Raw genomic sequence first — 27296 nt, forward strand, 5'->3', positions numbered from 1 at the left:
CTCTCCATAAACTTTATTGGACATTAAGGCAACACCTAAATATGCACCAGCGACAATGACAGAAAACAGGGACAGCAGCACTTTGACTGTCAGTAGGGAATCTCAACATAGGAACAGTTCCAAAGTCTTTTTATATTCTAACTATTGAGAAAGAAAGAGGCACACTGTGAGCTGGAGTTACTTGTTCTTAACACACTATCTCTGTAGCTTAAAACATAAACTTCAGTAGGGAAATTACACAATCAGGAGCAATGCTCTGGAGCTGCTACTTGAGTAAACCTGAACTGCTAGACAAAGCAGCGCCCCTGCCCCCTGCCGTGTTTTGATCCTGCTGTGCCAACAGGCTATTGAAAAGACTCAAGCTCAGGCTTCCCTGATGCAGAGCCATGCCATCTTTGAAACTTCCTATTTTCTGTGTCCAGTCTTTCTGGGTCATGCAAACAGTCTCAACAAAACAAGTCCTCCAGCACTAAAGGAGTGACACCGGAGTGTAAGGGTTTTTTCATTCATATGTATCAGCTAGGAGTCTTTTGTGCATCAAAGTGGTTGTATGGTGAGATTTTGCACCATCATAAAGAAATCAACCACAATCTTCCACATTTTATTCACAACCACATGGAACGCTTCAGGTGCCTTGACAGTAATCTCATGCAGAGCTGATAACAACTGCTGATTTCAGATGTGGATTTTTAAATTAAAAGGACAATACCTTTTTTATTTCCTAAAAATGTCTAAAATATCTGGACTGAAATTTAGGAAAGGTTTCACTGTTTTCATGTACTGAAAAAAAAATTTCAGAGGTTTTAACTTCGATTCCATTCACTGGGTAAGAAAAATGAAAACAACTTTTGGCTTTATCTGGCTTATCTCCCATTTCCTAGGGGGAAAAAAAAAAAAAAAACCCAAACAAACAAAAACCAAACAACAAACCAACAAACCAAAACACTTTTTAAATATCTACTAGAATAATTATTCATCTTGAAAGGCATATTTCAAAAGTTCAGTTTTGATTCTTAATACATACAAATAAAAGATCATATATTTGATATATAAAGCCAAGCTCTAAGATTTAAACTGTAAGCTCCTTGGATCCAAGAACTGACCACATTTATCTGTAAAGCACCAGACATACTTCCCATGTTCTATAAACACTAAAGTAGCAAAGGGATCTTTTGGAGGACTTACAAGTATGGTTTTGTCTTGCTAGTTTTTCTCCCTATCAGCTTAAGACAAATGAAAGACAGAATAAATGAATTGCTTCCAAATAACAAAGTGCATGTTCTCACAACAAAATGCTTTTTAAAATCAAAAGGGTTTTTTCTGTTTATTTGTTTTGTTTGTTTTTAATAAAATGCTTCCAATGATCAGAATTCCTTCTTCTTGCATGTGAGGACCAACTCCAGTCCCATAGAAGACTGTGGCAAAACTCTGAATGGGGCCTGGATCTAAATAAATAAAGAATAACTGTGTTATTTGATGAGATTAGAATGGTGTGGATGTTGATATAATCTGTAAAATGCAAATGAATTAAGGTGTATCAGTTTTTTGTAGCATTTTTACTTCTCCAAGCATACAAAGCAGCCTTCTTTCCCTCCTTGTTCATTACCTGCAACACGCATTCTCTGATAGATGACCTTTTAAAAATATTGATAATACCACCATGGCTATTGTGACCCGCCAGAGGGACTGTCTAATTTGACAGGAATGAGAGATTTGCCATGGCTGACACAGTAAATAAATTTTGCGAGAAGAGCATGAATGTATGTTTACTTTGGCTTCAGGCAAACTCTTGTATTTCAAGTGAATGCTATATGAAGCGGTACTCAGAACTTTCAGTGGAGTTTTTATTGTCAAGTCCTTCCTGAGACTATGGTGTCCTGGAAAATAGGCCTGTGCCCCAAACAAGGCACAAATTACTAAACAAAAAGAAACTTTGGAAAAGCCATCTCTAATTTGTGTGTATATTCTGTATGAGTCTGATACTGGAACTGTTTTTTGCTGGGTGGTCAGTGAACTGCTGACAGGTCAACACTTAAGGAGCATGAGTGTTTGCAAAAGATGGTCTCTAGGAGAAATCATCACTGTACGAAATGGTGGCAGTAGAGTGAGAGGAAACTACACGTAGGTGAAAAAGTAGGACAGGAATAAATGTAGATGAAAAAATAGGACAGGAAACCATAGACAACAGTTCTGCACTGATACAACTGATGATGAAAATTAACCAGTCAGATTTCCTTTTATGTTTTGTTTTATCTTTCTTACCACCATGGAAGTAACACAGGCTGGTAAATTGCTGATCCTGATACAGATGAAATGGGTGGTAAAAAGTCTGTCAAGAGTATCCAGCAAACAAATTAGATAATTTGTCAAGACAGCTAGTACAATTTTCAACAAATGCATATAACAGAAGATAAAATTTCAGAAACTTCTATATACAGGGAATCATTTCAATTTACGTGCACCTCACAAACCTTTCCTGAAATGGGACTAATTCATACAGAAGAAGCAGAAGTTTCAGATCCTTACAGTAAGAGAGATGAAATATAAAGGAATAGCTTCAGCCTCACTTTAAGTCCGTCTTTACAGATACTAGCTAAATCACTTCTACATGCTGCTGCTTCCTACAGTAACCTTTACCACATCAGCTTTGCACCAACCAAGGCTAATCTTTCGGACAGATGAGGATTTTTTTAGTTAATGTATACTAATAAAACCATTCAAAGTTACACTCAGGCACTAGAAAATCTGGTGAAGATTTTATTCCTAGATCAAATTGATATTGCATGGCAATTATTTATGCTTTGTTTTGAACTCTACATGGTGCATAATAACCACATATGCTCTTGCTCAGTGTCTTGTCACTTGAGTTAGCAAAAGGATGGGTAGAAATAGTACAACTAGAGCGGGAAATATATTTGTCTGTGTCACCTTCACACCATATGTATAATTTTATTGTTATTTATTCCACTTTTTTAGTTCTTGCTAAACTCCTTTCTGCAGATGTTGGAATTGGTGTCAAAAAGAACACAGCACAAGATCCTTCTGCTCTCCAGCCTCTCCTACCATCAACAAATGACAGCAGTTACTAAGAATATGCCAGAATGTTAATTTTATCCCTAATGGGAGCCCCAGCACATGTGTTTCTTTAGCTTCACTTTTCTACAGATGCAGTGATCAAAAGAGAACCTCAATTTCTAAGACTAACTTCCTTTCTTAAAGAAAATCAATCAGGAAGGCAGATGATGACATTATCAAAGGAACAAATAACTAGGTCTTCAAAATGCTTGAATTGTTTTCATTTGATATGCCAGTGTGGAGAAAATAAAGGCCATATGAGGTGGTTCAGCAGTTGATAGGCCATTTGTAGGACAAGAATAAAATTTTACTTTTAAACTGTTATTCACTGAAAAAAATGTTTGTATGGCAAATCCTTTTTTAACATTCTTGATAAACAAGCCTCTAAAACTTTGACTATGTTTTTCATTAAAAACTAACAATTATCTCAAGAAGAAAACAAATGTTCAAACACAATCAAACAAGACATACGAAATCCCTGTCAGATATCCCTTATGTGCTTTTGAGTACTTAATAGCAATGTATTTATCCACAGTATTTAAGATCTATGTGTTTTTATAAACACACATTCTTTCTGACTGTATAGATTTTTTAAAAGATTTGCCCAGCTCAATAATTACCTGTAAAATCTTCCCTACATTTTGTTGGAGATTATTGTCACAAAAGACACAGTTCAGCATAAGAACCTCACTGATTCCACTCACCCATAAACAACACCTACTAAATACATATATATATATAAATATATGTATGAGGATTTGAAGGCAAAAAAGTAAATGTGTTTTCTTACATCTTCAGGATCTTTGAATTAAAGAAAAAATTCAGCCTTAGAATTGGAGGAACCAGATTTTTAATTTTAAGGCAATATTAACATTCAGCCATTGCAAGAATATTTGAGATAATGGAAAACACAGTTCTCATTAGAATTCTATTTCATACAGTAATAGAAAAATGAAAAATAACATATATATTCCTTAGACAGCATTTTCAAAAGGATTCAGCAGTGGCCTAACAGAATTCAGGAGAAGATTGTTAGGTCAAACCTTTGAAAAATACACTACTCAGGGCCACTCTTTTTTACCTTCTCACAGCAACACACAGGGAATGAAATCCCAGCCCTAAGTAATGCTGTGGGAACTTTGTTAGTGACTTCCACAGAGATAATATGGGTTCTACCATAGTCCCTTTATGTAGAGGGAAATAATAATACAATTGTAAGAAAAATCCAGTTATCCTACTTATTCTCTGCTTTCTTCAAGAGAATGAAAAAACTAGAGCAAAAAGTGTGGGAGACCAGAGATATTGCTGAATAAACAATTTTAAAAAGAAGTGTTGCCCCTTTTACCACTTATATTTGTTTAGTTTTTGGTTTGTTTGGTTGTGTTTGTTTTTTTTTTTTTTCCCACATGGAAAAAGCAATATAGGAGGAGAGATATTGGAATGATTGATTTAAAGTCTCTTTTACCTTTGGTGTCTCAATAGACAGGGACTGCAGTTAGGCTCAGGTTGTCTGAATAAAACTGTCACAAGGTGGGATGAGATAAGAAGAATGATGAAGACCACTTCAGGAATATTTCACTGTTGACTGTTTGACTGCAAAAAACTCTTGCCGCACTATGCAGGAAAAGAACTGATAAAACTGCTAAGTAGCAGAGGTGAAAGCACTCCTGAAAAGGAGGATTATACCTGGAACTATCTGGAAAAGACATTTTTGGGGAAAAGAAATGAAAGCCTGGGAGAAGAACATCCTAACTCACATTTAAAATTCAGAGATGCTCCTCAAGGGAAAGATGCTCCTTAGAGGGAAGAAAGAAATTGGTCTGCCCCACTGAGAGTTGGCCTCTGATCTTCCCTGCTGCCCAGGTTCAGATATAACAGACCCAGGAGCAAGTATCCAGGCCAGCTGGGAAAGGAGGGATTCGCACAGGCCAGGACTCACAGACAACCCCACTAACATGGGTGATCTCTAGAAAGCCCAGAAATGTAGCCCTGTGGAGGTCATCAGGCAGGACCAGGGGGTATGAAGTAGCATTATCACTCATAAGACAGCTCTCTAACACTGATAAGCTGTCACTGGTTGAAAAATAGAATGGTTTACATAAAGTAGGTTTTCTACCAGCATACTGTGAGATGGGCAAAAATCAGTTTTATAAGGGCTTAAGGGACATCTGAAAACTACAAAAGCTTCTAGAAATTGCCATTTCCCAAAGGCAGAAAGCACTTATACTGCAGCAAAACCAGGCTTGCTCATCACTCAATCCTTTGCTGGCAGGGCTGAGTAGTGATCGGGTAGGTGACTTACTACTCCACATCTGCAACAGAGATGTAAGGAGAAGGACACTGAATGAGTGAAAGCCTGTATATGAAATCCTCCAATGCTTGACTGTATGAGGTAAACTAATAGACTGTTACTTAACCAATGAGAAATGTGAACACATCTTTTTAAAAGTACAAAGTAATCAATAGACACAAGCAGCTCCTAGTATCTTATCCTCATTTCAGACGAGGTGGAGCCCAATAATCTTCCCTAAACAAAATGGGTTGAGTTGGACTAAGTAATTTTTACATATTATGTATCTACAATATGACCCATCATGAATTTAAGAAAATGCTAAATGCACTGTTTGCTAGCACGGATCCTTACTGCAACACTGTGTGAACATTTTATGGAGTACTGAGGTATCTTCTTCCTATTTGTCAAAACTAAAAAAAAAAAAGAAAAGCTAACTGAGCACTATGTCTTGTAGCCTCATTCTCATCCTCTGTCTCAGAGATAACTAGACTATTCTGGATTTCTTTTAATGAAGAATTGGCCAAGGTTAGGATTTTCTCTTATACTCCCAATTTGTGACAAAAAGTCCTAATAGAAAGGCTTTTTAAAATTAAAAGTTCATAAAGTTTGTATGTCACAATGCTTTGTTCTGATTCAGTTTAGTACCACTTATTTAACATCAAGACTTTGGTGCTCGTATGTTTCTTCATATGCTAGGTTCTTTGATCAAATGACATCCTATGCTGCATCATTTTATGGCAGATTAATTTCCCTCAGCCAGAGGACAGATGTAGTGTAGCCACAAACCTTATGCAGAATCATATGGACATAAGGCTCCTAAATCACAGCTCACTGGAAACATTCTGGCAGCTCCAACAAGTAGAAACTGCAAGTAAAACTGACTCAGACAGAACTTTTACACAAAAAGAAAAAAACAATCATGTCAAAATTTACATTTTCCCATAGAAAGTTCAATTAAAAAGGAAACCACATATCCACAGTATAAAAATACAAGTTCTGATTAGCTTTACTAAAGACATAATAAATAAAACTGTAAAATACTATGTCTCACTTTTGCTTCACCACAGATATATATATAGATATAGATATATATGCATCCTACCAGATATGTGTGCTACTGACCTTTCTATACAGTTGCAGTTTCTACTGGGATTATAGAACGAAGTTTATTGATGAGTTTTATTTCCTAGTGATAGACTATAAATACATTAATAATATTATAATAATAAATAAATTTCCTGTTTCTCCTCTTCTTTGAGGAAGGACAGCTTCACATGACTGTGATTATAAATGATCAATTAGCTTTTTTGTATACTGGTTGCTAACTTAAGTTTGAGAAATCACTAGGAAATACCAAAGCAGAACTATCAAAAATAGATGACTACCTACACTAGTACTGTGGCTACCTTCAGATTTGTAACATATCTATTACAAATCTTCTTAAGACTATAAAAGTATTAAAGTATCATACCAATCATAATGATTTGTTTAGCTAATTTAGGACCTGAACTCTGTTAATGCCAAAGGAAAATGACCCTTGATTTATCTATCAAAAGACAGCTCTGGGAACATACCTTGCTGGATTAACTCCAGTTGAAAATTACAGATAATATTTTATCAGATAGACTCACTCAAGGTCTAGGAACAAATTGTTTCCTTATTTTTCTACTTTTTTTTTTTTGTAGTCTATGTGTCTATTAACTACCCTCTTAATAGGATTATACCATTTTATCATTTTCTTATTCTCGTTCTCCATTTTTCATCTTCCTTAACTTCAGAGTATCAGCTCCAAATTTGCCTTCTGGCCATGGCCCTAAATGTCCATTTCAGATCCTGGGAATATCTGTAATGCAATAATGCTCTGGCTCTGCCTCCTTTTGTCCTTTCATCCAAGGACCTATATACCTAAGGATTAAGGAAACATCAACAAGTGAGTTAAACCTATCTTTAGGCTATGTTAAGACACAACAGGTCTGATGAAACTGTAGGGACAAGAGCTGGAGAATATGTTTTATACATAAATACATATAAAACTGATAGACAGAATTTTCACATGTAGGTACCATGGTTAAAAAAAATCAAGAGAGGAAATCATACTTTTCCCTTCCTGTTTCCAATGGCAGCATAACAGAAGGACAAGTACATGATTTTTCTCAACGCTGAGAATCCCTTGGACCAAGCAAGAATTTTCAGTGCAACGAAAGATAAACTGTCCTTGCTCCCCCCATGCATGACAAAAGGAAACCTCCAGTAAAGTCAGCAGAAGGTTCTCCATTGCCTCAGTAGATGACAGATGCAAGATGGTCACACAACACTTTTCTAAAAATTTGTTACTGTAGTAACAGTTTATTTTATTTGTGTGTATGTGTGTGTGCGTGTGTCCTGTTTTCAGCTGGGACAGAGCTAATTTTTCTTCTTAGTAGCTAGAATAATACTGTGTTTTGGATTCAGTATGAGATTTGGTATGAAAACAATGTTGATAACGTACTGATGTTTTTAGTTGTTGCTAAGAAATCAAGGACTTTACATCTTCCCATGTCCTGACTGTGTGTAGGTGTACAAGAAATGGTGGGAGCAGAGCCAAAGCAATGGACCCAAATTGGCCAATGGAATATTCCATATCATATAACAACATGCTCAGTATATAGATGAAAGTGGGCCAGGAAGTGGGGCTTGCTCTCTTCCAAGATTGTGGTTTTGGGATTTTCTCTCCTTTGGGATCACTAACCAGAAATGGACTGGGCATCAGTTGGCGGGTGGCGAGCAATCGCACTGTGCATTACTCGTTTGTATATTTTATTATTACTATTATTTTAGTTTTATTTTATTTTATTTCAAATATTATATGGCTCAACAAGCGAGTCTCCTTACCTTTTACACCTCCAGCTCAGTTCCCCATTCCCCAGGAGGGGAAGGGTAGCCAGCCACTGTGTGGTGTTTGGCTGCTGTCTGGGTTTAAACCACAACTGTATATAGGTAGGGGAGAAAGAAGAGAGATATTCAGAATAATGAAGTAAAGATTTTGTATGCTGCTGATACCTAACTTTATTTTGCTTTTATATAAGTTTAAACTTAATCTTAGAAATGCATTTAAACAGAGAGAGAAAAAAAAAAGCAGCTTTGATCTTAAAACATGTTAGATGTCTCCCAGCTTTAACTGATTTTAAATGAAATTGTTTTTTCCATATTTTAGACATTAAGTTATATGAATATAAATTAGAGGTGTAATACTAGACTTCCAATTTTGCAAAGCCTTTTCATCAAAATCATATTCGAACTTCTAAAGTTTGTTGTCCTGATTTTCAGAGATACTAAACACATCTTTATTTACCTTGGAGCCAGAGGTCAAAGTCAGAATCAGCTTTGAATAATAAGCATTTATGAAGAACAGACCAGTTATTTATATGCCTAAAAATAAACAACAGTTTAATTTAAATGTAGGTACCAACATTTGAAAATGTCGGCCTTGGATCACAAACATGAAAAAGACTCTAGAGATGCCATTAAGTGAATTGATCTCTTGTGTATATAATTGGCACCAAGGCCAAAAAAGTCAACAACTGTACCTTTGAAAATTTAATTGAGTAAGGACAATATATGATGGTTTTGTTGGGAACCTCTGAGTATTATGAAAACACTGATTGCATGGCCTGTTTCCTTAGAAACTAACCAAAAGGTGACATATTCTGTTGACTTTCTATTATACATTCATAACATCATCTTTCAATTCTATGTCATAAAGAATTTATGTAGGACATTAATCATGCAAGACCATTAAATTGTTATCTCATTTCAGTGATAATTGTTTACTGCTATAAATGGAACATGTTTTGTTCCAGCAGTTGGACTGTAACTAAAATATATCCTCAGAGCAGTGTTGGCAAACAAGATTAACTTCTTCAGAGAGAAGGGGCTATGAATGTAGGGGATTGTCTTATTATTGCATATGAGAAAATACGACTTAAAAAACCTGTGTAATTCAATCACCAAGTGGATCAAATGAAGCACGGCAATAAGAAAACTAACCCGTTCACAGCTATGTGCATCTGATCAAGAGTGCTAAGGAAAAAATTTTGCAAGATCCTCATGTTAATAATGTACCTGGCCCCTTTCCCAAAACATAATGAATAGAGTATGAAATGTTTTCCTTTTTATAATTGCTGAAAACAATGTAGCACATGAGTTGAAGTGTAATAAAACTGAACTATAAAACATACATGCAATTATGAGGAAAATACAGACTGAAAGAAAAAGGTCAAGCATTTACAGAAAAGAATGTTCAAAAAAACACCAAGCCTGCCCCCCAGTTTAACTCGGCTAATCAGAGTTATGCTGTGCAATGCAATGATTTGTCACCTGCTTTTAGATTTCCCTATTGAATCCTGTGTGGAATAAGAATGGGATCAATTTAAAGCGGTCCTTTAATCCCAAGGGTGCCATCACTAATGCTGCTGTCTGTTACTGCTTTCTAAATGGAACCAAACGATATATTTTTCTGTAGCAAAGTGTCTACTTTACGAGCATAATAAATAGCAATGGCCCTTTAATGACAACTTTAGCTTTGGCCATTATGGTACATTTTAAGTACTTAAAAACACTAATGGGAGCTATACAGTGTTAATTATACTTAAGATATGAGTGCTGTACACAAGAACTACTGCAACATTAAGTAAAACACTCTGCTAATCCTAATTATAGTCTGTATAGAAGAGATAAGAGAAATCAAGTGCTCCTTTACAGCAAGTTCTTAAAATAGCAGAGACAGGAAGGACAAATTGGCTAGAAAAACACTGGAAGCACCTTCTAGCATAGGACTTGATCTTTGTTTACACCATTTATTATAAGCAGCTACTTGCATGAGTTCTGCTGTGCAGAAGCAGATAGATATATATCTGTCCTGGCCCTGTAATCAGCCCTATACAGGGCTAACCTGTGCCCTATCAAAACCAGCTGGGCTCTGTATAAACATGAATCAACACACACACATTAACTTGAAAGAGCAGGCTGGAGAGTTTAAGAATACAGGGATGAAGGGCAGGCTGCGCAGGCAAGTCTAGATTCACCTTGACTTACTCTATGTGTTTAACTCTGGTGCCTGAGTTCAGAGGGAAATTGCTGGACTGTTTTTATACCCATTAGATTTCCAGGGGTGACACAGATTTTCCTGTAGCAACTATTTGTGTCTGTTTATCTCCACAGAACAAATCTAAGATGACTGTGCTCCACTTTAGGCAACTCAATAAAATGCCTAAAACTAGGTAAGGGATTAATTTGGCCTAACTGCTTGCAATAAATAGTGCTCACATCTTGGCTCAGTGTTTAAGCACAGAAAACTTCACACCTACTTGTACAAGTCAGGGACTTCATATTTTGACTTTTTTTAAGCATTTCAGCAGGGGCAGTGAGGGAGAATAAATAAGAAAATCTCTTGAAAAGTGTGAGTAAAATTAATTCAGGTGAAGTCCATAAATACTTCAGACTTGGGCTCTAGTCCTAATGCTGTTCAAGTTAAAACGTCTGTATGAGAGCACTGGCCTTTACTTGTCTATGTTTACGGATTGCCCCTGCTTGATTCTCAGAGGTATCCAAGAGGAAAGATTGATTGTATTAAGACCCCTGTGTTTAGATACCTGCTCTGTCCTTCTCTGCAGGCCTTCTCCCCAGCAGTCTACATCACAGAGCAGTCAACAGCTTTGCTCCAGGCTGGTGCATAAAACCAGTCCTAAAAGTCTGTATCCACCAGGAACAGTCACCTTTAACTACATAGGGTAGATACAAGAAGGCAGAACCCCCAGGTGCATCATCTTTGCTTGCTGTCAGAATTACAGAGGAAGAGAAGCATGACTGTTAGCTGTTGCTTGGCATCATTACAGTCGGTAACATTTCTTGAAGTGTGGCAACTTACCCAAGTTTGCGTAAGGTGTTTGTCCCTGGCCTGGAACTTATGACAACAGATCACAAACCAGTTCAACTCCTACAGTAAGTCATCTCAGCAAATAGGTAAGGCCAACTTAACTATCATTACATACTGTACTAACAATTCTAGATGTGTATTAAACAATTTACATCCTCTGTGAGAAATAAATACAACTATTGGTGGAACTAGGTATACAGCCTATCTTCTCCAGGAAATTATATATCTGTACAGAGAATATTATAAAGCAATCCTCTTTCAGAAGGTCGTGAGCATCTAACAAACAATTGAAAAGCACAGAAAAGAAACGTGTTCAAATACAGTTTAAATTTTTTTTTCTTCCACACAATACAGGCCGATGGCTTATCGTTTCAATGTACTTATTTTCAGCTAGTTGAGGATGGAGGCAACATCAGAAAGAATACAAACTTAGAAATTTCCTGTTCTTTAGATACTCTGAGCCTTCTGCTACTTTCTTAGTTTGCAAATTAACCAGGGGAGGAAGTGACAAGAGACTTCAGCATACTGCTGAAGTACTGATTGGATCACTAGCAAAACCCAACCTGTCTCTTTTTATCATTCAAATATATCTTTTGTAAGCGCCATTTCTGTTCAGACTTTTGGTGAAAACTATATCTTGTATACTATGTCCGTAGTCAGCACTGAAAATGTTATTTTCAGGACAATAGTTCCTGTTAAGTCTTCTCCTTTTACAGAAGGTTCAGCGAAGTTATCAGCAGCTCAGTCATCAGGATGAACATCCAAAATGAAAAGAGAGAAAAACGTCATCTTCTGAAAGGAACCAAGTTGCTTGAAGCTAGGTCAATCAGGTTTTCATGGCTACAGCTAAATGTTCTATCTACAAGTTAACCAGCATTAAATTTAACCATTGCCTAAACTAAATCTAGTGCAATAAACTTCAGAGATGTGTGCATTAAAAATAAATAAATAAATACATACATACATACATACATACATGTATCTGAAACTGATGGTATCTAATTACTGTGGAAAGAGATTGTGGCTTTCTGTTCTGTAGTTTTTTATTTATCCTACTGTTCCCACTTGGCCACTTCAGACAGAGCTATGTGAATGTCTGCAACATTTTAAGGAAAATGTAGGTGGAGCCTAAGAGAATGATGGTCATACACTGAGGTAACAGCTGCCAGATTCAACGCTGACAGACACAAATGCAGCCCCCACATCCAAAGAGTCATGACCTAACAATGTGACAATGTGCAATAGGGGAAGAACCAGAAAAATACCAGTTCTGAGGAGGACAAAGAGACAATAAAGACGGGTGCATATTTTTATTCCTGGTTTGGGTGATCACGATAGTGACCTCCTGGGTAAAGCATAGAAAGTCTTACAGAGGATGTGTTACAATCGTTGATTAAAGCTTTCAGAACATTTTGAATACAAAGCCTTTCAAAGCTGCAAAGCGCTAAAACATGTTATTATTCTAAATAATAATAAAAAATGTCCCAATATCTTGTAGAGATTATATTGCATCAGCCTTGATTTGACACTAAAACCAATGCATGTTCAGCATCTTACAGATTTATTCACATTGAGTGATATTCAAAACTAGTGTTTTTTGAAGAATCCATACCAGCTCAAGATGAATCTTTTATAAACTGCAAAACTGTAAAAGCTGTTCTTCCTTTACCATCTTTATAGATCCATTTACAAATACACTTTCTTCTTCTTCCAATAGTAACAGGTTCTCTTTCTGTGCTTGAGCTACAGCACAGAAAAAGGTGCAAATGTTTTAACTATTGCAATTTGATGTTCCACACTGCCTTGATAAGATGTCAGAGATCATCCTCATAATTTGTAATCTATCTAGGACTATTTTTGTAAAAGCTTCTTGACATATAGTTTGCTACTGGTCTAGTACTTTCTTTGGTACTATTTCTACAAGACTGTCAATATTTATTTCGCTGTTGTTATGTAACTCTGCTCATAAGTATGGAGAATACATGCCCATTCCCTAAATCTACATTGACAATCCATAATATTTAAATAGAATTAGTATCACCAGATTTCAGTGTAGGGTATATTCAGTGGGCCTACTGTAGAATGCACAGGATTCAGAATAATTAGCATAAAAAGCTACTTGTGCCATTTTACTTCTCTATTTTTATTAAAACTCATTACTGTGTCATCATATTTCAGAAGTGGTGATGCAGAATCTGGGTTTGACAACAATTCAGGAATGAGCCAGCCAGCAAATTATCTGCAGGGACTCACAGACCTTTCTATAATATCTGCCCACCTGGGCATCACTCCAAGTAACTGCATTTTCATGTCACTCAAGAGTGCTGCCTGCAAGTTGGAGTGCCAGCTGATTTGTATTGGAAATGATACAAATTGTTTCATTTGTAAGAGACAGAATTCATCCGAATAAAGTCAAAGGCACCACAGGAGCAGGGGCAGTCCCGGCGTCCACTGGCAGCCCTGGCCCAGCTCAATGGGGCTGTGGGGGAAGATGGGGGCTGGGCTTGCTGGACCCTGCCCACAGGGCCCCGGGACTTCTCCCTTTCTATACAGGTGGTGATAGAGGCAAACAATGCTGGTGAATCAAGGTAACGGACCAGACTGTTGAGCTTCATCAGAATTTTTAGATATAAGGAACAAATTCCTTCTTGTGAGGGTGGTGAGACACTGGCACAGGTTGCCCAGAGAAGCTGTGGCTGCTCCCTCCCTGGCAGTGTTCAAGGCCAGGCTGGATGGGTCAAACCTGGTCTAATGGAAGGTGTCCCTGCCCATAGCAGGGGACTTTGAGTTAGATGAGGTTTGAAGGTCCAGTCCAACCCAAACCATTCTATGCTTCTGTGAACTGCAGGGTCAGCAGGTTATTTGGCACACTGTGGTTATGTGAGGGTACAGGTACACCATCTGCTTCTGGGGGGTAATCCCAATTTGAGAGGCTGCTGCTATTCATGGTCTTTCCAGCCTTCTTGTTTCTTTCTCAGTCTAGGGTTGTAATTCATTGTCCTTTCATTTCTGCCTAACCATTTGCAGTGCTGAACATAAACTGAACAATTAATATCTATCCTTTAACTTGCATAAATACACACACATATATGTATTCTTGAGGTTTATGTCTATACAGATCATTTCAGATTGTGGTGAACTGCCTAGTCTGAAGGTGCACCCCAGAGAGAGATAGGATGCTGGCTTATGCTAGCTTTGCACCTAGAGAAAACGTCTGTGCGATCGGTACCTACACAGCAGGATGCCAAGAAAGTGAGAGATAAAGAAGCTAGGAGTCGCTTATGGGAAGAAGAGATAAAGCTTCTTGAAACCCCAGAACTGCTGGAGAAGGTAGACTTGAAGTTTCTGAAAAAGGAGACTTCTGTCTACCGTTTGCTTAGACTAAGATCACAGAAACAGGTCTCATTTGTGCAAATTCCTTGTAAATAAAGAGGTACCCCAAATAATCTTCTGTTTTCAGTTTGCTTTGTTTGATAGCACAGCTGAGAATCAGTAACACATAGGAGCTTGTTTAAACATAACTCATTGAAACAGGTAGAAATATAATAATTATCTCCACCTAATCTAAACCACTGCAATGTTTTATGGTGTCACTACCCTGGGAAAAAACAAAAAAAATTCCTCTCTCTTTCCACTCATATAGCTATTATTACACCATAACATTGCAGGCTTGGTAACACTTAGTCCCATGCACAGTAACACTAGAAGTAAAGTCCTACTCCTAATCTCTTTTAAACATACCCTTCCTGGAGAATCCATTTCCTTTGGAATATATAACATGTGGTCTCAAATTGTATACAAGCACTTCAATTACTCAGGCCAATTTCAGGCAGAGCATAGAGATTCACCTCTCTCTTTTCTACAATAACTCCTCTATGTCAAAATGCTGGCACATATATAGCTTTGGATAGAAATGTTGATATGATGTACCTATACCATGGGTACCTATACCACCAAATAGAGGACTTGACTTTTCAGTGCTATCAATCTCACAATGACTGTATTTACTTCACATTTTCATGAAAATAAAAATAATGGACAGAGACCTTTTTTCTCTGGTAAAATTTCTGTGGGAGAGTCATAATAAGACTACAAGGTATTAAGTGCTCTCAGTGTCTTCATCTGCCCAAGTCAATTGGAGTTTCTGGCATCCAGCAGTACACAAGGATTTCACAGCATCTTAAGACCTTCACTCAGCACAAACAAACTTCAGGCTAAAGTCTTCCCCAAACAGACAGACCATCACTTATACCCCCCATCTTCTCCTGACCAGTCACACTCTTGTGCTCAACATGTGCTATTTCAAGTATCATAGAAGTCAGTCTGAGAATTTGCAAATAATATTTGAATGAGACTTCTAAAATGAATTATAACATGGAAGGCAATTAGCCACCGGACTGACAATCTCTCTCTCGTCTCTCTCATTTTCAGACCTAGATTTTATCTTCAGCTGTGCCGTTTTCCTGTCAAGGACAGGTGTAATTCTTGTGGAATGTAATCAGTGAAAATTTTAAGAGAGATTTCTGTTTATATATATTACCTCAGAGTTAGTGATGTCACCATTTTTCACCAGCTATGAAAAAAGAAGGTATGTTATCTCCACAAACTATCATTTGGCTATTGTAAAAAAACAATAAAAAAGGAGGACTGATTTATCGCTGTAACTTTCCTAACCATAAATCAGGATCACAGAATGTCTGATGTTGGAAAGGACCTCTGAAATTCATCTCATCCAATCCCTGCTGCTCAAGCAGGGCCACCTAGGGCCAGTTGCCCAGGCCCATGTCCAGGTGGCTTTTGAATATCTCCAGGATAGAGACTTCACAACCTCTCTGGGCCACCTGTGCCAGCACTCTGTCACTCTCATAGTAAAGCAGTGTTTTCTGCTGTTCAGAGGGAACCTCCTGTGTTTCTGCTTGTCCTCATTGCCTCTTGTCCTGTCACTGAACACCGCTGAAAAGAGCCTGGGTCTGTCTTCTTTACACACTCCTTTCAGGTATTTACGTACATTAATAAGATCTCCCCTGAGCCTTCTGTGCTCCAGGCTGAACAGTCCCAGCTCTCTCAGCCTTTCCTCATAAGAGAGATGCTCCACTCCTTAAATCCTCTTAGTTACCTTTCATCTGGCTCTCTCCAGTATGTCCACATCTCTTTTGTACTGGGGAGCCCAGAACTGGACACAGCACTCCAGCTGTGTCTCAACAGTGCTGAATAGAGGGGAAGGGTCACATCCTTTGACCTGCTGGCAATATTTTTCCTAATGCAGCCCAACACCATTAGCCCTCTCTGTGGCACAGGCGCACTGGTGGCTCACGTTCAACTTGATGTCCACCAAGACCTCCCAGGGCCTTTTCTGCAAAGCTGCTTTCCAGCCGGTCGGCCTCCAGCATATACTGGCGCATGGGGCTGCTCCTGCCCAAGTGCTGGAGTTGGCACTTCTCTTCCCTGAACTTCATAAGGTTCCTGCCAGCCCATTTCTCCAGCCTGCCAAAGTGCCTCTGGATGGCAGCACCACCCTCTGGCACATCAGACACTCCTCCCAGTCTTGTGTCATCAGCAAGCTTTCTGAGGATGCACTCTGACCCTTCATTCAGATCATTAATGAAAATGTTAAACAGGACTGGATGCAGTATTGACCCCTGGGGTACACAGCTAGTTAGTGACCTCCAATTAGACTGTGCCACTGATCACCATCCTCTGGGCCTGGCATTTTTCAATCCACCTCACTGCTCATCCAGACCATACACCAAGATCTTATCTATGAGGATCTTATGGGAGGCAGCATCAAAGACCTTTCTGAAGTCCAGGTAGAAATATCCACTGCTCAATCAATATATTTCTGCTAAAAAATGTGCTGCTGAAGTTCATCATAGACTATTCCCTGCCCAGATGCCCAGGGAAAACACAACATTCTTGCCTACTGAAATTTCAGTCTGGATTACATGGAATTGGCCAATTGATCAAGTTTGTTTACTAGGATGAAGCTATAACAAAGTCATTGTTCACGAACTAGTTGGACCTGGCTCCTTCACACTAAAAAAGGTAATTACAAGACCTGGTAATTAATTCTATTCATATAGATGAAAAGTGCTAGGGTGTTTTTCCTATTTTTACAGTTTTACAAGTGGAAAACAGACAACTTCGTGTCTGAGATCATAGGAACATACTTGCCAGAGCTCTCATCTTGTATAATATATTATTTGTGTTCCAGCTAAGCTGATTGCGTATTTCTATGTTGGCATTAGTTTACATTCCATTTTCTCCATCACGTTAGGATACAACACTGTGTCCAAAGAGCAACACCAGATTTCAAAGATTTGTTCAGTTACCCTTTCAACGCTCTTAAATGCCTGATATCTGTATCCTATAACAAAGATCACAGATCTTAAGCTTTTACTGTTATATTGTTTATTCATTCATAGCCATATAGCCAACGAATTTTCTCCTTTGTCTAGTCCCTTCATGTGTCCCTCAAGGGAACTGACTGTTTTTTCCATAGTAGGTAATTATTTACTGCTTGTATGTTTGTTATGGTTTTGGTTTTTTATTTTTTTCTGTTCCATTACATACTGTGGTGTTGTGTCTTGTTGGAAATCCTGATGATACCCTATGCTCAAAGCGATGGAGCCATTGAAAGCCCCAGACTGAAGTTGATAAATGGATATACCACAAGAACAGGCTACTCTGAATCTTGGTTATGGGGTGCACGTGGGAGAGATTATATTGGTCTTAATTAAATCTTCATAAATATTATTAAATGCAGATAGCCTTTTCAGGACAGCTAAAATAAGCATAGGTTTTTTGATGTCTACTTCCTGATTGAAATATGTGTATCTTTTTCTATATTTTAACACCCTTTTTCCTCCCTTTTTTTCTGTTTGAACATGTCTGAATATATAATGCCATGAAAAACACTGCTTTAAAGTGTTGGGGTTTTTTCTACGTTGAAATAGTCACACTGGTAAATTAAATAGATTCAAGGCAAGACTCTGTGATAGGAAGTATATTTAACACTAGAAGGCTTTTGCTTGTTTTATAGTTTAAACAGGCTCCTGCTCACCAAATCAGAGAAAGTTAAAATGAGGAGGCCGTATTGCCACTGGGCAGCATGCGGGAGCCCTGAAGGTGCTAGGAGGGTACAGTCTGCATTCTGGGGCATCCCTTCCAAACGTCCAAAAGTAGGCCACATCGTCCAAAGCGTTGTTGATGTGCTTAAGGTCCTGAGCGCTCTCTCACATTAAAAATGTAATAGGATTTTTGCTCCAAGTGATTAAGAAACATTTGAAAAGACAATGAAAACCCTGCACCTTGCATTTCATACAGTGGATGCATTCTTACCTTTACTGTTAAACGCATGTACGTGCTGAAGGAAAAGCAGTGGGTTTTTGCTTCCTATTCCAAGTCACCTCTGGGTAGTATGGCTATCGGATAATTTTGCCCACTACTGAATTAATTTAGATTCATATATATACTTTATTCATATGCATCAGACACAACTACAAAAGTAATTGCATATGCTCATATAGTAAAACTGTCTTTAGTCTACGCAGGGAATGAAGTTTTACAAAATACTTTTTTTTTTTTTTCAAAATAACCATTGTAAAGCTTATCCATATGGGCAGAGATTCAAGACAGAAGCACACTATATCTGCCAGACCATACAAAAGACACTATCATAATTCTTACATTTCAACAGTTTTATTTATGAAATTTGCTAAATAACTACAAATGGCTATAGTGGAGGATGGATGGTTGGATGGATGATGAGTCTATAGATGGAGATCTTGTGGATAATGGATAATTCTCATCCGTAATGGAGCTTAGACAGCGTTTTAATAAATCTGTAGTATGCAGAACCTGCATGTTTCTGAAGAAAAAGAAGAAAACAATCAGCTGGCATATTGTCACAAGTCTGCTGAGGTGGAACTGAATGGAATGGTATAACCATCATGCACCGGGCATACTCTGACAGGTTATAGACAGTTCATAAAATGAAATTTTAAATAAAGGAGCAACCTTGTTCTATTGTATCCTGCAATTAAAGCCATTAGGCAAAGGAAAAACCATTTTGATTTCCACCTTTATGATTCTGGAATGTATCTCTTCATTGTGCTGATAAAAATCTAATGTGTTATATATTTCACCATGACAAAATATAATTGATGTCATGAACAGTTTTAAATTATTGCTTGTATAATGTATGCTTTTAACAGAACTGTATTTATTATTGTAAAATTTCTGAAACTTGTTCTAAATTACCACGAAATGCATCAGAGTGGAAGAAAAAGATTTGTCAATGACAGGACCGGTTATTTGAAAGATTTTAACTTTCAAGTCAATTTCACAATACTTTCAACTCCTGTCTTCTTCTTTTTAGGGGGAAAGAAGATAAAAGGAATAAGAGAAGAGAAATACCCACTACATTTAGGAAACTAGATAAAAGAAGCAATAAGCAGTATGTTTTAAGTAATAGCAATAAAAATTTAGATGCATGTAATTTCATGAAAGCCACATTTTTAAAAAAGGGTAAGAGGTAGAAAAGATTTTCATCACCAATATCAACATAAAAAAAAAAATCAAGCCACTGAAAAACTAATCAGACAATGCTATCTGTTATGCTTACAGATGTGCCTACCAATGATACATTATCGCTCAAGCTTAAACACTGGATCATTAACTGTACAGAAATGTTACATGCATTTGTTTATACAAGATTAAATGCTATACATTCTTGCAATGTCCCATATTATATCATTTTAGCCACTCTTTTATCTCTCTGTCACTTTCAATGAACTGTAAATTTGACAGAATGTTTACATATATTTTTCTTCCACTGACTAAACTATCAAAAGCCTGTGTGATGATTATACCATTTCCTTGGCCCCTTAGGATTAGAATGTACAACACGCAATGCCCTAAAATGCATTTGTATAGAATACCTACTCAACATTGCACATTTTATTCTTTGATCTCCCTTAGAAAGGCATCCCCATACCTCTCATACTAATTACTCTTGACTATAATAAACAAAATAAAACAGAAATTAATCAAAGATCATTCCCACATGGAACAGTATTTCAGAGTGGGCTGAACTGACTGCAAAAGCAAATGAGGGGAAAGAAGTAAAAAACAGATAATGACAAAATTATTCCCCAAATCCTCTAAATACATTGAGAAGCGGGCATTTTAGAGATGAATGCTTGCATATTATATCCAGAACATGAGGTCTAGTGACTTAATAGTTGCAACAGTACTACACTATATTTGTTTCCAGTTTAAGAGAAGAATCATAGGCTATGCCACGATCTACACAAACAAGTGAAAAATATTTACAAAACACATTAATTGAAGTATGTTTTACCACCAATTCTAATGTTTTGCTGACTCCTGAGAAACTCAGAAATGCAAAACAACACTGAACAGCTACAGAGAGAGCAACTTGCCCACTGGATATTGCCCAGGAGATTGAGATTGTTGCATTAACAACATACCTTTTCCGGGTTTTTTCATTTTGCCCCAAGATACTCTGTGGAGACAATCCCAAACAGATCTAGGTTCAGACTTAAGTGCCTCTGCAATAAGGAGCACTAACACGAAACGAAGATTAAGATTATTATCCCAGTTCTCAGAAAAGAAACTGCCTAGCCCAGACAAAGCTATTAGACTCTTGAGAGTGTGAACCACCATTTTCAGACATTGTTGCATGAGACAAAGTACTTTTCCACACAGATCACCTCTCTTCTCATTAGTTACTGATTACAGGACCAACCAAAGCAATTCATTATCTGGAAAACAGATAAAAGAAGGTATTTAAACTACTTTAAGCTTCTTTTTAATCATTTTTAAAGCTGGGAATTAAAGAATCAGAATTATACCACCAGGCAGATTCACAGACCCCCAGAGAAGTCTCCAGAGATCACATGGGTTGCCCTTGTTCTGACAAAAAAGCAAGAAAGAAGAAAGTTTAGTGACCATTGAAAAGATTTAAAGGCTGAATTTAGCCTACCGTGTGCACTGCAGAATAATGAGAAATTGTGAAACACTAGGGAGAACAGCAGGAAATCATATTTGTCCATTACAGGTTCATCAAGTTAATAATAGGCCAGGTATTAATTACTGGGAAAATATTTACATTTTAACATTTTCATACATATCAAAATATAAAACTGTTTAATCACATTTAGATTGGCTGCAGAAAAGAAGCTCGTTGCTGCCTGCACATACAATTTACATCCTATCTCCAGCTTCCCCTTCATTGAATAAAATGCAGTAATATGGTATGTCGGTACACATTTAAGATGGCTTTCTAACTTGCTCCTTCTGCCTAAAAAGACATGTTCATTCCTTTTGAAACATTTCATAAGAAGTTTTTAATTTTGAAAGATAATCGTTAGCATTATTGAATCATTGACTATTATAATCAGTAAATTCATAGGTTAACAAAAGACAAGCTCCATGCCCCAAGGAGGCTAAAGTTAAGGTTACACATCTTCACTATCAGAGAGACTTATGTTCCATGTGACAAATCACGGAGTTCTAGAGAAATGCTGAATAAAAAATAATTTCATCAATCACTCTAAACCATACTGAGCTGAATATTTTGACTTATAACTTACTGTAGTCATGAAGAAAATAAGTAACAGAAGGTAACAAAATAGAAGTTAACAAAGTTTAACCCACCCAATAGTGGTTTTCCACATATAACCAGATCTTACTTTCACCGGATGACCTGATTCAGATGTTGTTGTTTTTCCAAACATACAAGGTGTTAAAAGGAATCCTAGACTCAAGCAGATACATGGAATAAAACTAAGTAAAAGATTAAAAGATTAAAACATGCAGTGAAAAAGTACACTGTAATTTCAAAACTTGTGTTTGGAAAATGTTTATATTTAAATTTATCATTCTGTGCATATTTCAAAAGGACCCCAGATCCCTACAGCTTCCATTAAATTTGCATTGCACTGAGCAATGGTCTTAATATTTGGCTTATTCAATAGCAAAGTGAGAGTTGTAGCTAGTCCGCATCTTGACATATTTAGCTTCAGGAAGTCTTTTCCTGACTCCCCATAAACAGACGTTATGTCCACTCCTCCCATTTCCAGGGTTGCCCTAAATTCCTTGTCATTGTGAATAACTCCTCAGTATTAATCAGTTCTGCACGTCCTTGGTCATACAGTCAATCTATCCTATTTGCCAAGACTACTTTCTCCCTAGCAAAACCCACATTCCTGGTATCATGCTGTTCTGTGTATGTATTTACATATAGAACTGTTTGGAAAAGGTGAAAGAAGCAGTAATACTGTGTCACAAACAAATAGGCCAGGAAAAAGAAGAAAAAGAAAAAAAGCTGGGGATTGTAGCCTATAACAAAAAATTTAAGCAAATAAGAAGAGCAATCCATTGTAGGTTGGCTTGTCTCTCATACAAACACAATATTGCAGTAAGTATGAGGGCGATAATACTTCCATGAAAATTCTTCAGCAGAACATACTAGAACATGGTCAGAAATTTAAAACGGAAAGGACATTGCCTTATAACTTCCAAAATAATTTTTGTTTTCTAAGTACAAAATAAAACATTGGGGGGAGGAACACCATAGAAAGGGAAAGTAAGCAAATACTTTCCCTGAAATATGTCCACTCTTTCCAAGTCAGATCTTTCACTCTTGAACAGTCTGGTGCTGATGAGCAACTCCAGTATTGTTCCTAGGCTACGGCCCCATTAGGAGACTGGTAGTGGGGTTGTGTCATTCTAGAGAAATGAGAAAAATCCAGCTGCTGAAAAAGCCATCCAGATAGCTACTGCCCCTTTGGGCAGGGCAGGACAAGGCAGGAAGCCCTGGGAGCCAACTCAAGTCTATTCTTCTTGGGCTGCGCATAATGACCTTGCTGTATCTGGAGACTCACAACCAGTTGAAAATTTTGGCACATATCTAGTAGCTTCAAGTGAATGGCCATTAGATGAGGTTAATATCCACAGAAAAAGAATGCAATAGAAAAACATACCTGCATTGCATTTGTTCTGATGCAGACCAGACTTTGAAAATGCTAGACAATATGACGGGACTATTTTTGGCATCTGAAAACATTCTCAAGATCACAAACTGAAGAAAAACAGCTATTAATTTATTTATTTATTTTTTTAATATCCCTGTAAAACAGGTAATTCTGAAGGTTTTAAGCATTAAATTATGAAAAGATGTATAAACAATTCAAGGAGTTCTAAAATCTCATTAACAATTTTTTGTTGATGAGGAAATTTAGTTTTCATCCCCTTAGACTCATGATGCAGCATCAAAGAGAAAAATATGTTTGTGAGTATAGTAGACATATCTTCTGTCTCACATTAAGTATTTCAAAATATGAGTTACCAGTGAAAAACAAAGTAATCATATTTTGTATCACTGCATTTCTCTATAATTATGAGAAGAGAGTATCTCTCTTCCCATCATGGAGAAACTTTGACGGAAGAAAAGGAAACTCATAGTCAGCTCTGCTGAAGAAGTAGTATAAGGAGACTTTGATCAAAGTGGCTGCATTTCCATCAGTAGAAGAACCATGGGACTTCAGTGGGGCAGATGGTTACAGATTACCTGGTAGAAAACTGGGCTGGGAGTGGAAGGTATCTCCATTTTTTATCCACATGATTATGTAGCTGCACAGGGGGCGGGTGCCCGTGTCTGTCGGGGGCTGCCGCGGGGCAGGTGTGAGGGGAGGCCGGGGCTGCCCCACCTCGGCAGCCGGCTCTGAGCGACCCCCCGCAGGGCGCGGCTGAGCCCCGCACACACGATGGCGGCGCCTCGGGGAAAGCCTGGGCAAGGAACCGCAAAAAACACTGGACAAAGAGAGGAAAAACATAGGGAACACCAAGGCCAGAGGAGGGCCATTTTCCTCCATTTCCTCCAAAGTGGAAGTGTGGACACTCCTAGGAGAAACATGGGATTTCTGCTTGCTTAATTCTTTTAAAGGTTGATACGTAAGGACCAAACCTAGAAGCCTGTTACCAGTTCCACAGATAACACTGATGAGAAATACACAGTCTAGTCTTGTTTTCTGTGATGTAGTTACACTAATGGCTACCATCAAACTTACTCTTAACTGCCTGGTGACCAATATGCAAGACTTCAGGAATCAGATCATCTGATGGAAGCTGGTCTCTGCCACAGTGTGTTGTGGCACCTGTACCCTACATGTACAAAGGATGGCTGTTTTTCTGCACCTGGAGTTGCTTTTTCCAACAGTATTCCCTTGTATGAGAAACCCTGGACGAATCCCATCCTGGCTGAAGGACTGCATAGCCTGAAGGTGCCTCAGTCTATTGGTCTTCATGCCAGACACTGATGGATGGTGGATCCGCATTAGGCAGCGCTGGCATCTGCCACTGGGGAACTGGTCGCACAAGGGGAGAGAGACCTGGTGCTGAGACCGTCTCAGGTGCCAGCAGCAGGCAGGCAAAGCAGAGCGGGGTCAGGAGAGCGAGTCTCACACAGATACTGGTTCGAGCAAAACCTGTTCAAATCCGTAACAAATCCCAAGTTTAATTCTTCAAAGATAGACATGTCCCTGCTGCCAAAGTTTTGCTGTGCTGGATCTGAACAGATAGCATATAGGAATGAAATATATCAGACGTGCTCCTTCTGTGTATTGATCCATTTTTTTCACACTGCCACATGGAGAGTGTTGGAAATATTTCTCGCAATGTAATACATTATGTCTTTCAAAGAGCATAGCTGATTTTCTATTGCCTTATATTTCCAATGATTGAGTACGTTTAAAATACTCCCAAATCAAGCATTTTACAGGTAGAAAAGCCTTAAAAGCTTAAAAGACTATAAAGCCCGCAAAATGATAGAAAAATCAATCCGAATGATGGAGAATTCATGGCTTGAGAATGTAAACTTTAAAGAAATCAACTGTAAGGAGAGCTGTGCTTATACATCCAAGGCAGAAGGCCAGGCAGTTGCACAAACTGCAAGCCTGTTTCTGTCATCTAAAGGGAACTTGAAACAAAGTTTGGAGTGCATCAATTTTCAGCATAAATGCTAAAGAAGTGAGGACTCAAACATATATATTCTGTCTAGATTTATCCAAGTAAATAGGTTTATGGATTTCTCACTACATTCATAATTCACTGGGATTTTAACATTTTCAGCAGTTCATTTTAAATGCTCTTGTTATCTTTGAAGGACCAGCCAAACAAAATCCTCTTAAATAAGAAGACAGCTTCTGTTTAACGTAGTTTCTATATTTTCTAAAATTGCTAAGTGAAGCTATCTTTTTTTCCTGTATTAGCTATAACATCTTATAACAACATTCCTCAGTTTACTCCCTGGGCTTTGAGGTCGGGAAGTCTGCTAATTTTTTAAGCAGATTTTAAGTATAGGAAAGATTTTTGAAGTACATAGAATTGACATACTGCTGTACTTTGCAAAAGAAATGGTGATATTTCTGACACATACACATAACAAGACTGCACATTTCAGAAATTCTGTAGGTTCAACATTTAGCCCTAAATATTTCCAGGCGTCACACTAGACTTAGAACTAGATGGGGCATGGTACCTCCAGTTTCTGCTGTCATGAAGTGCTGAGTAATCTTTATGTCACTGTATATTTTCTGATGTATATATTCACAATAGTGCACGTAAATGTACTTTGATTAAAAACTTGAGTGTAATACAGAAACCAGGCTGTTCTGATTTCTAACAGACACAGATCTCTTACTTTACAGGCTATAATACACTGCAGCAATAAGAATATAATCCTGAATAGCACTGAAGTGTAAAAAGCAAGAAGAAAAATTTGCAGACACATGGGCTTTATGACTTTATTTCTATGCAACAAGAAAATTATTTGTTTCCCAAACAGTAAAAAAAGGCATGGAATGACAGGAACTAATGGTCAATCTGGTGCAACTTCTTTTCTAAAGCAGTAGCTACTCAAGGCATTAAAGAAAAGTGTACATATATGGGGCAATTACAAGTTGATATCTTCCCAATTCAAGGCAGTTAGTGTTTGAAGGACAAGCTCACTAGAAATTGCACCTACCTGTTACCTTTAAGAGCCACCCCAAGGCCTAAGCAAGCATGGGTTTTCTTAGCCCAGTGAGAAGTACCTAGGGATTTGCCTTTCTCATACATTTGACCTTGACTTAAGCCTCTTTGGCTCTCAGGAGCTAGACTTGGGAGCATACGAGAGGTGCCCTCTGTGAGCACATTTATAACTGAAGCCAAGTTTGGGCTGCACTGACCTACAAAACAATCCACATAACTTCTCTGCTTAGGGGAGATAAGAAATTAGGTTAAATTCCTTCTGGCTGGCAACTGTTTAGAACTGGTAGAGGAAGAAGGTGTTTCAGCCTTTATCTAACTGGAATGCTCTGAATAACTGAATAACTCTTTTTGTGTGGAGCCAGTAAGGAGGAAGTTGAACCTTTCATCTTTTATCCAATATATGTATTTCTAGTGCTATTATCACCATGGTATCTATGCAGATTTTAAAACACATTTCATCATGTACATTCCTCACTGCAAATATTAGCATTCAAGGACATAGCATGGCTTTGAAACCATGCCTGAATGATTTAGTTCTAGATAATAACCTTAATCTCAATACTTCCTTAGAAGCAGCTGTAACTGTTTATGTGAGATTTTTCACAAAGGATTTTCAAAAGAAGACTCCTAGTTAATCAGAATTAAACTCAAGTATTTGGGCCTGATTCTCATTTTTACTTTCAGTGGATAATTTAAACTAACACTGCTTTGCACTGCTGAAGCAGTGTAAGCGTGCCTTTGTGTAAAGGCAAATCAGCCTCATATTTTGTCTAATGATGTATTTATTACACGTTTATTCTCACATTTTAGATTTCTACACTGAACAAAGAAGCTTCCTTCTCTTTGTTTTCAATCCAGTATGTGAAGCAATATGTGAAAACATGGAAATTGTTTATGAAAAATTAAACAACTGCAGCTTTTTATGGCAAATAACATGTTACAGTTGCAAAGCAGGTACGT

The 27296-nt window shown here is 37.7% G+C and overlaps 1 protein-coding gene across 4 annotated transcripts in view; it reads right to left on the bottom strand.

Moving 5' to 3' along the window:
- The window catches only part of ROBO2 (roundabout guidance receptor 2), a 950293-nt gene that overhangs the window by 817593 nt on the left and 105404 nt on the right, over positions 1 to 27296 (bottom strand). The gene's annotated exons all lie outside the window — the stretch shown is intronic.

This window comes from Athene noctua, chromosome 1, assembly GCF_965140245.1.
Source record: "Athene noctua chromosome 1, bAthNoc1.hap1.1, whole genome shotgun sequence".
NCBI lineage: Eukaryota > Metazoa > Chordata > Aves > Strigiformes > Strigidae > Athene > Athene noctua.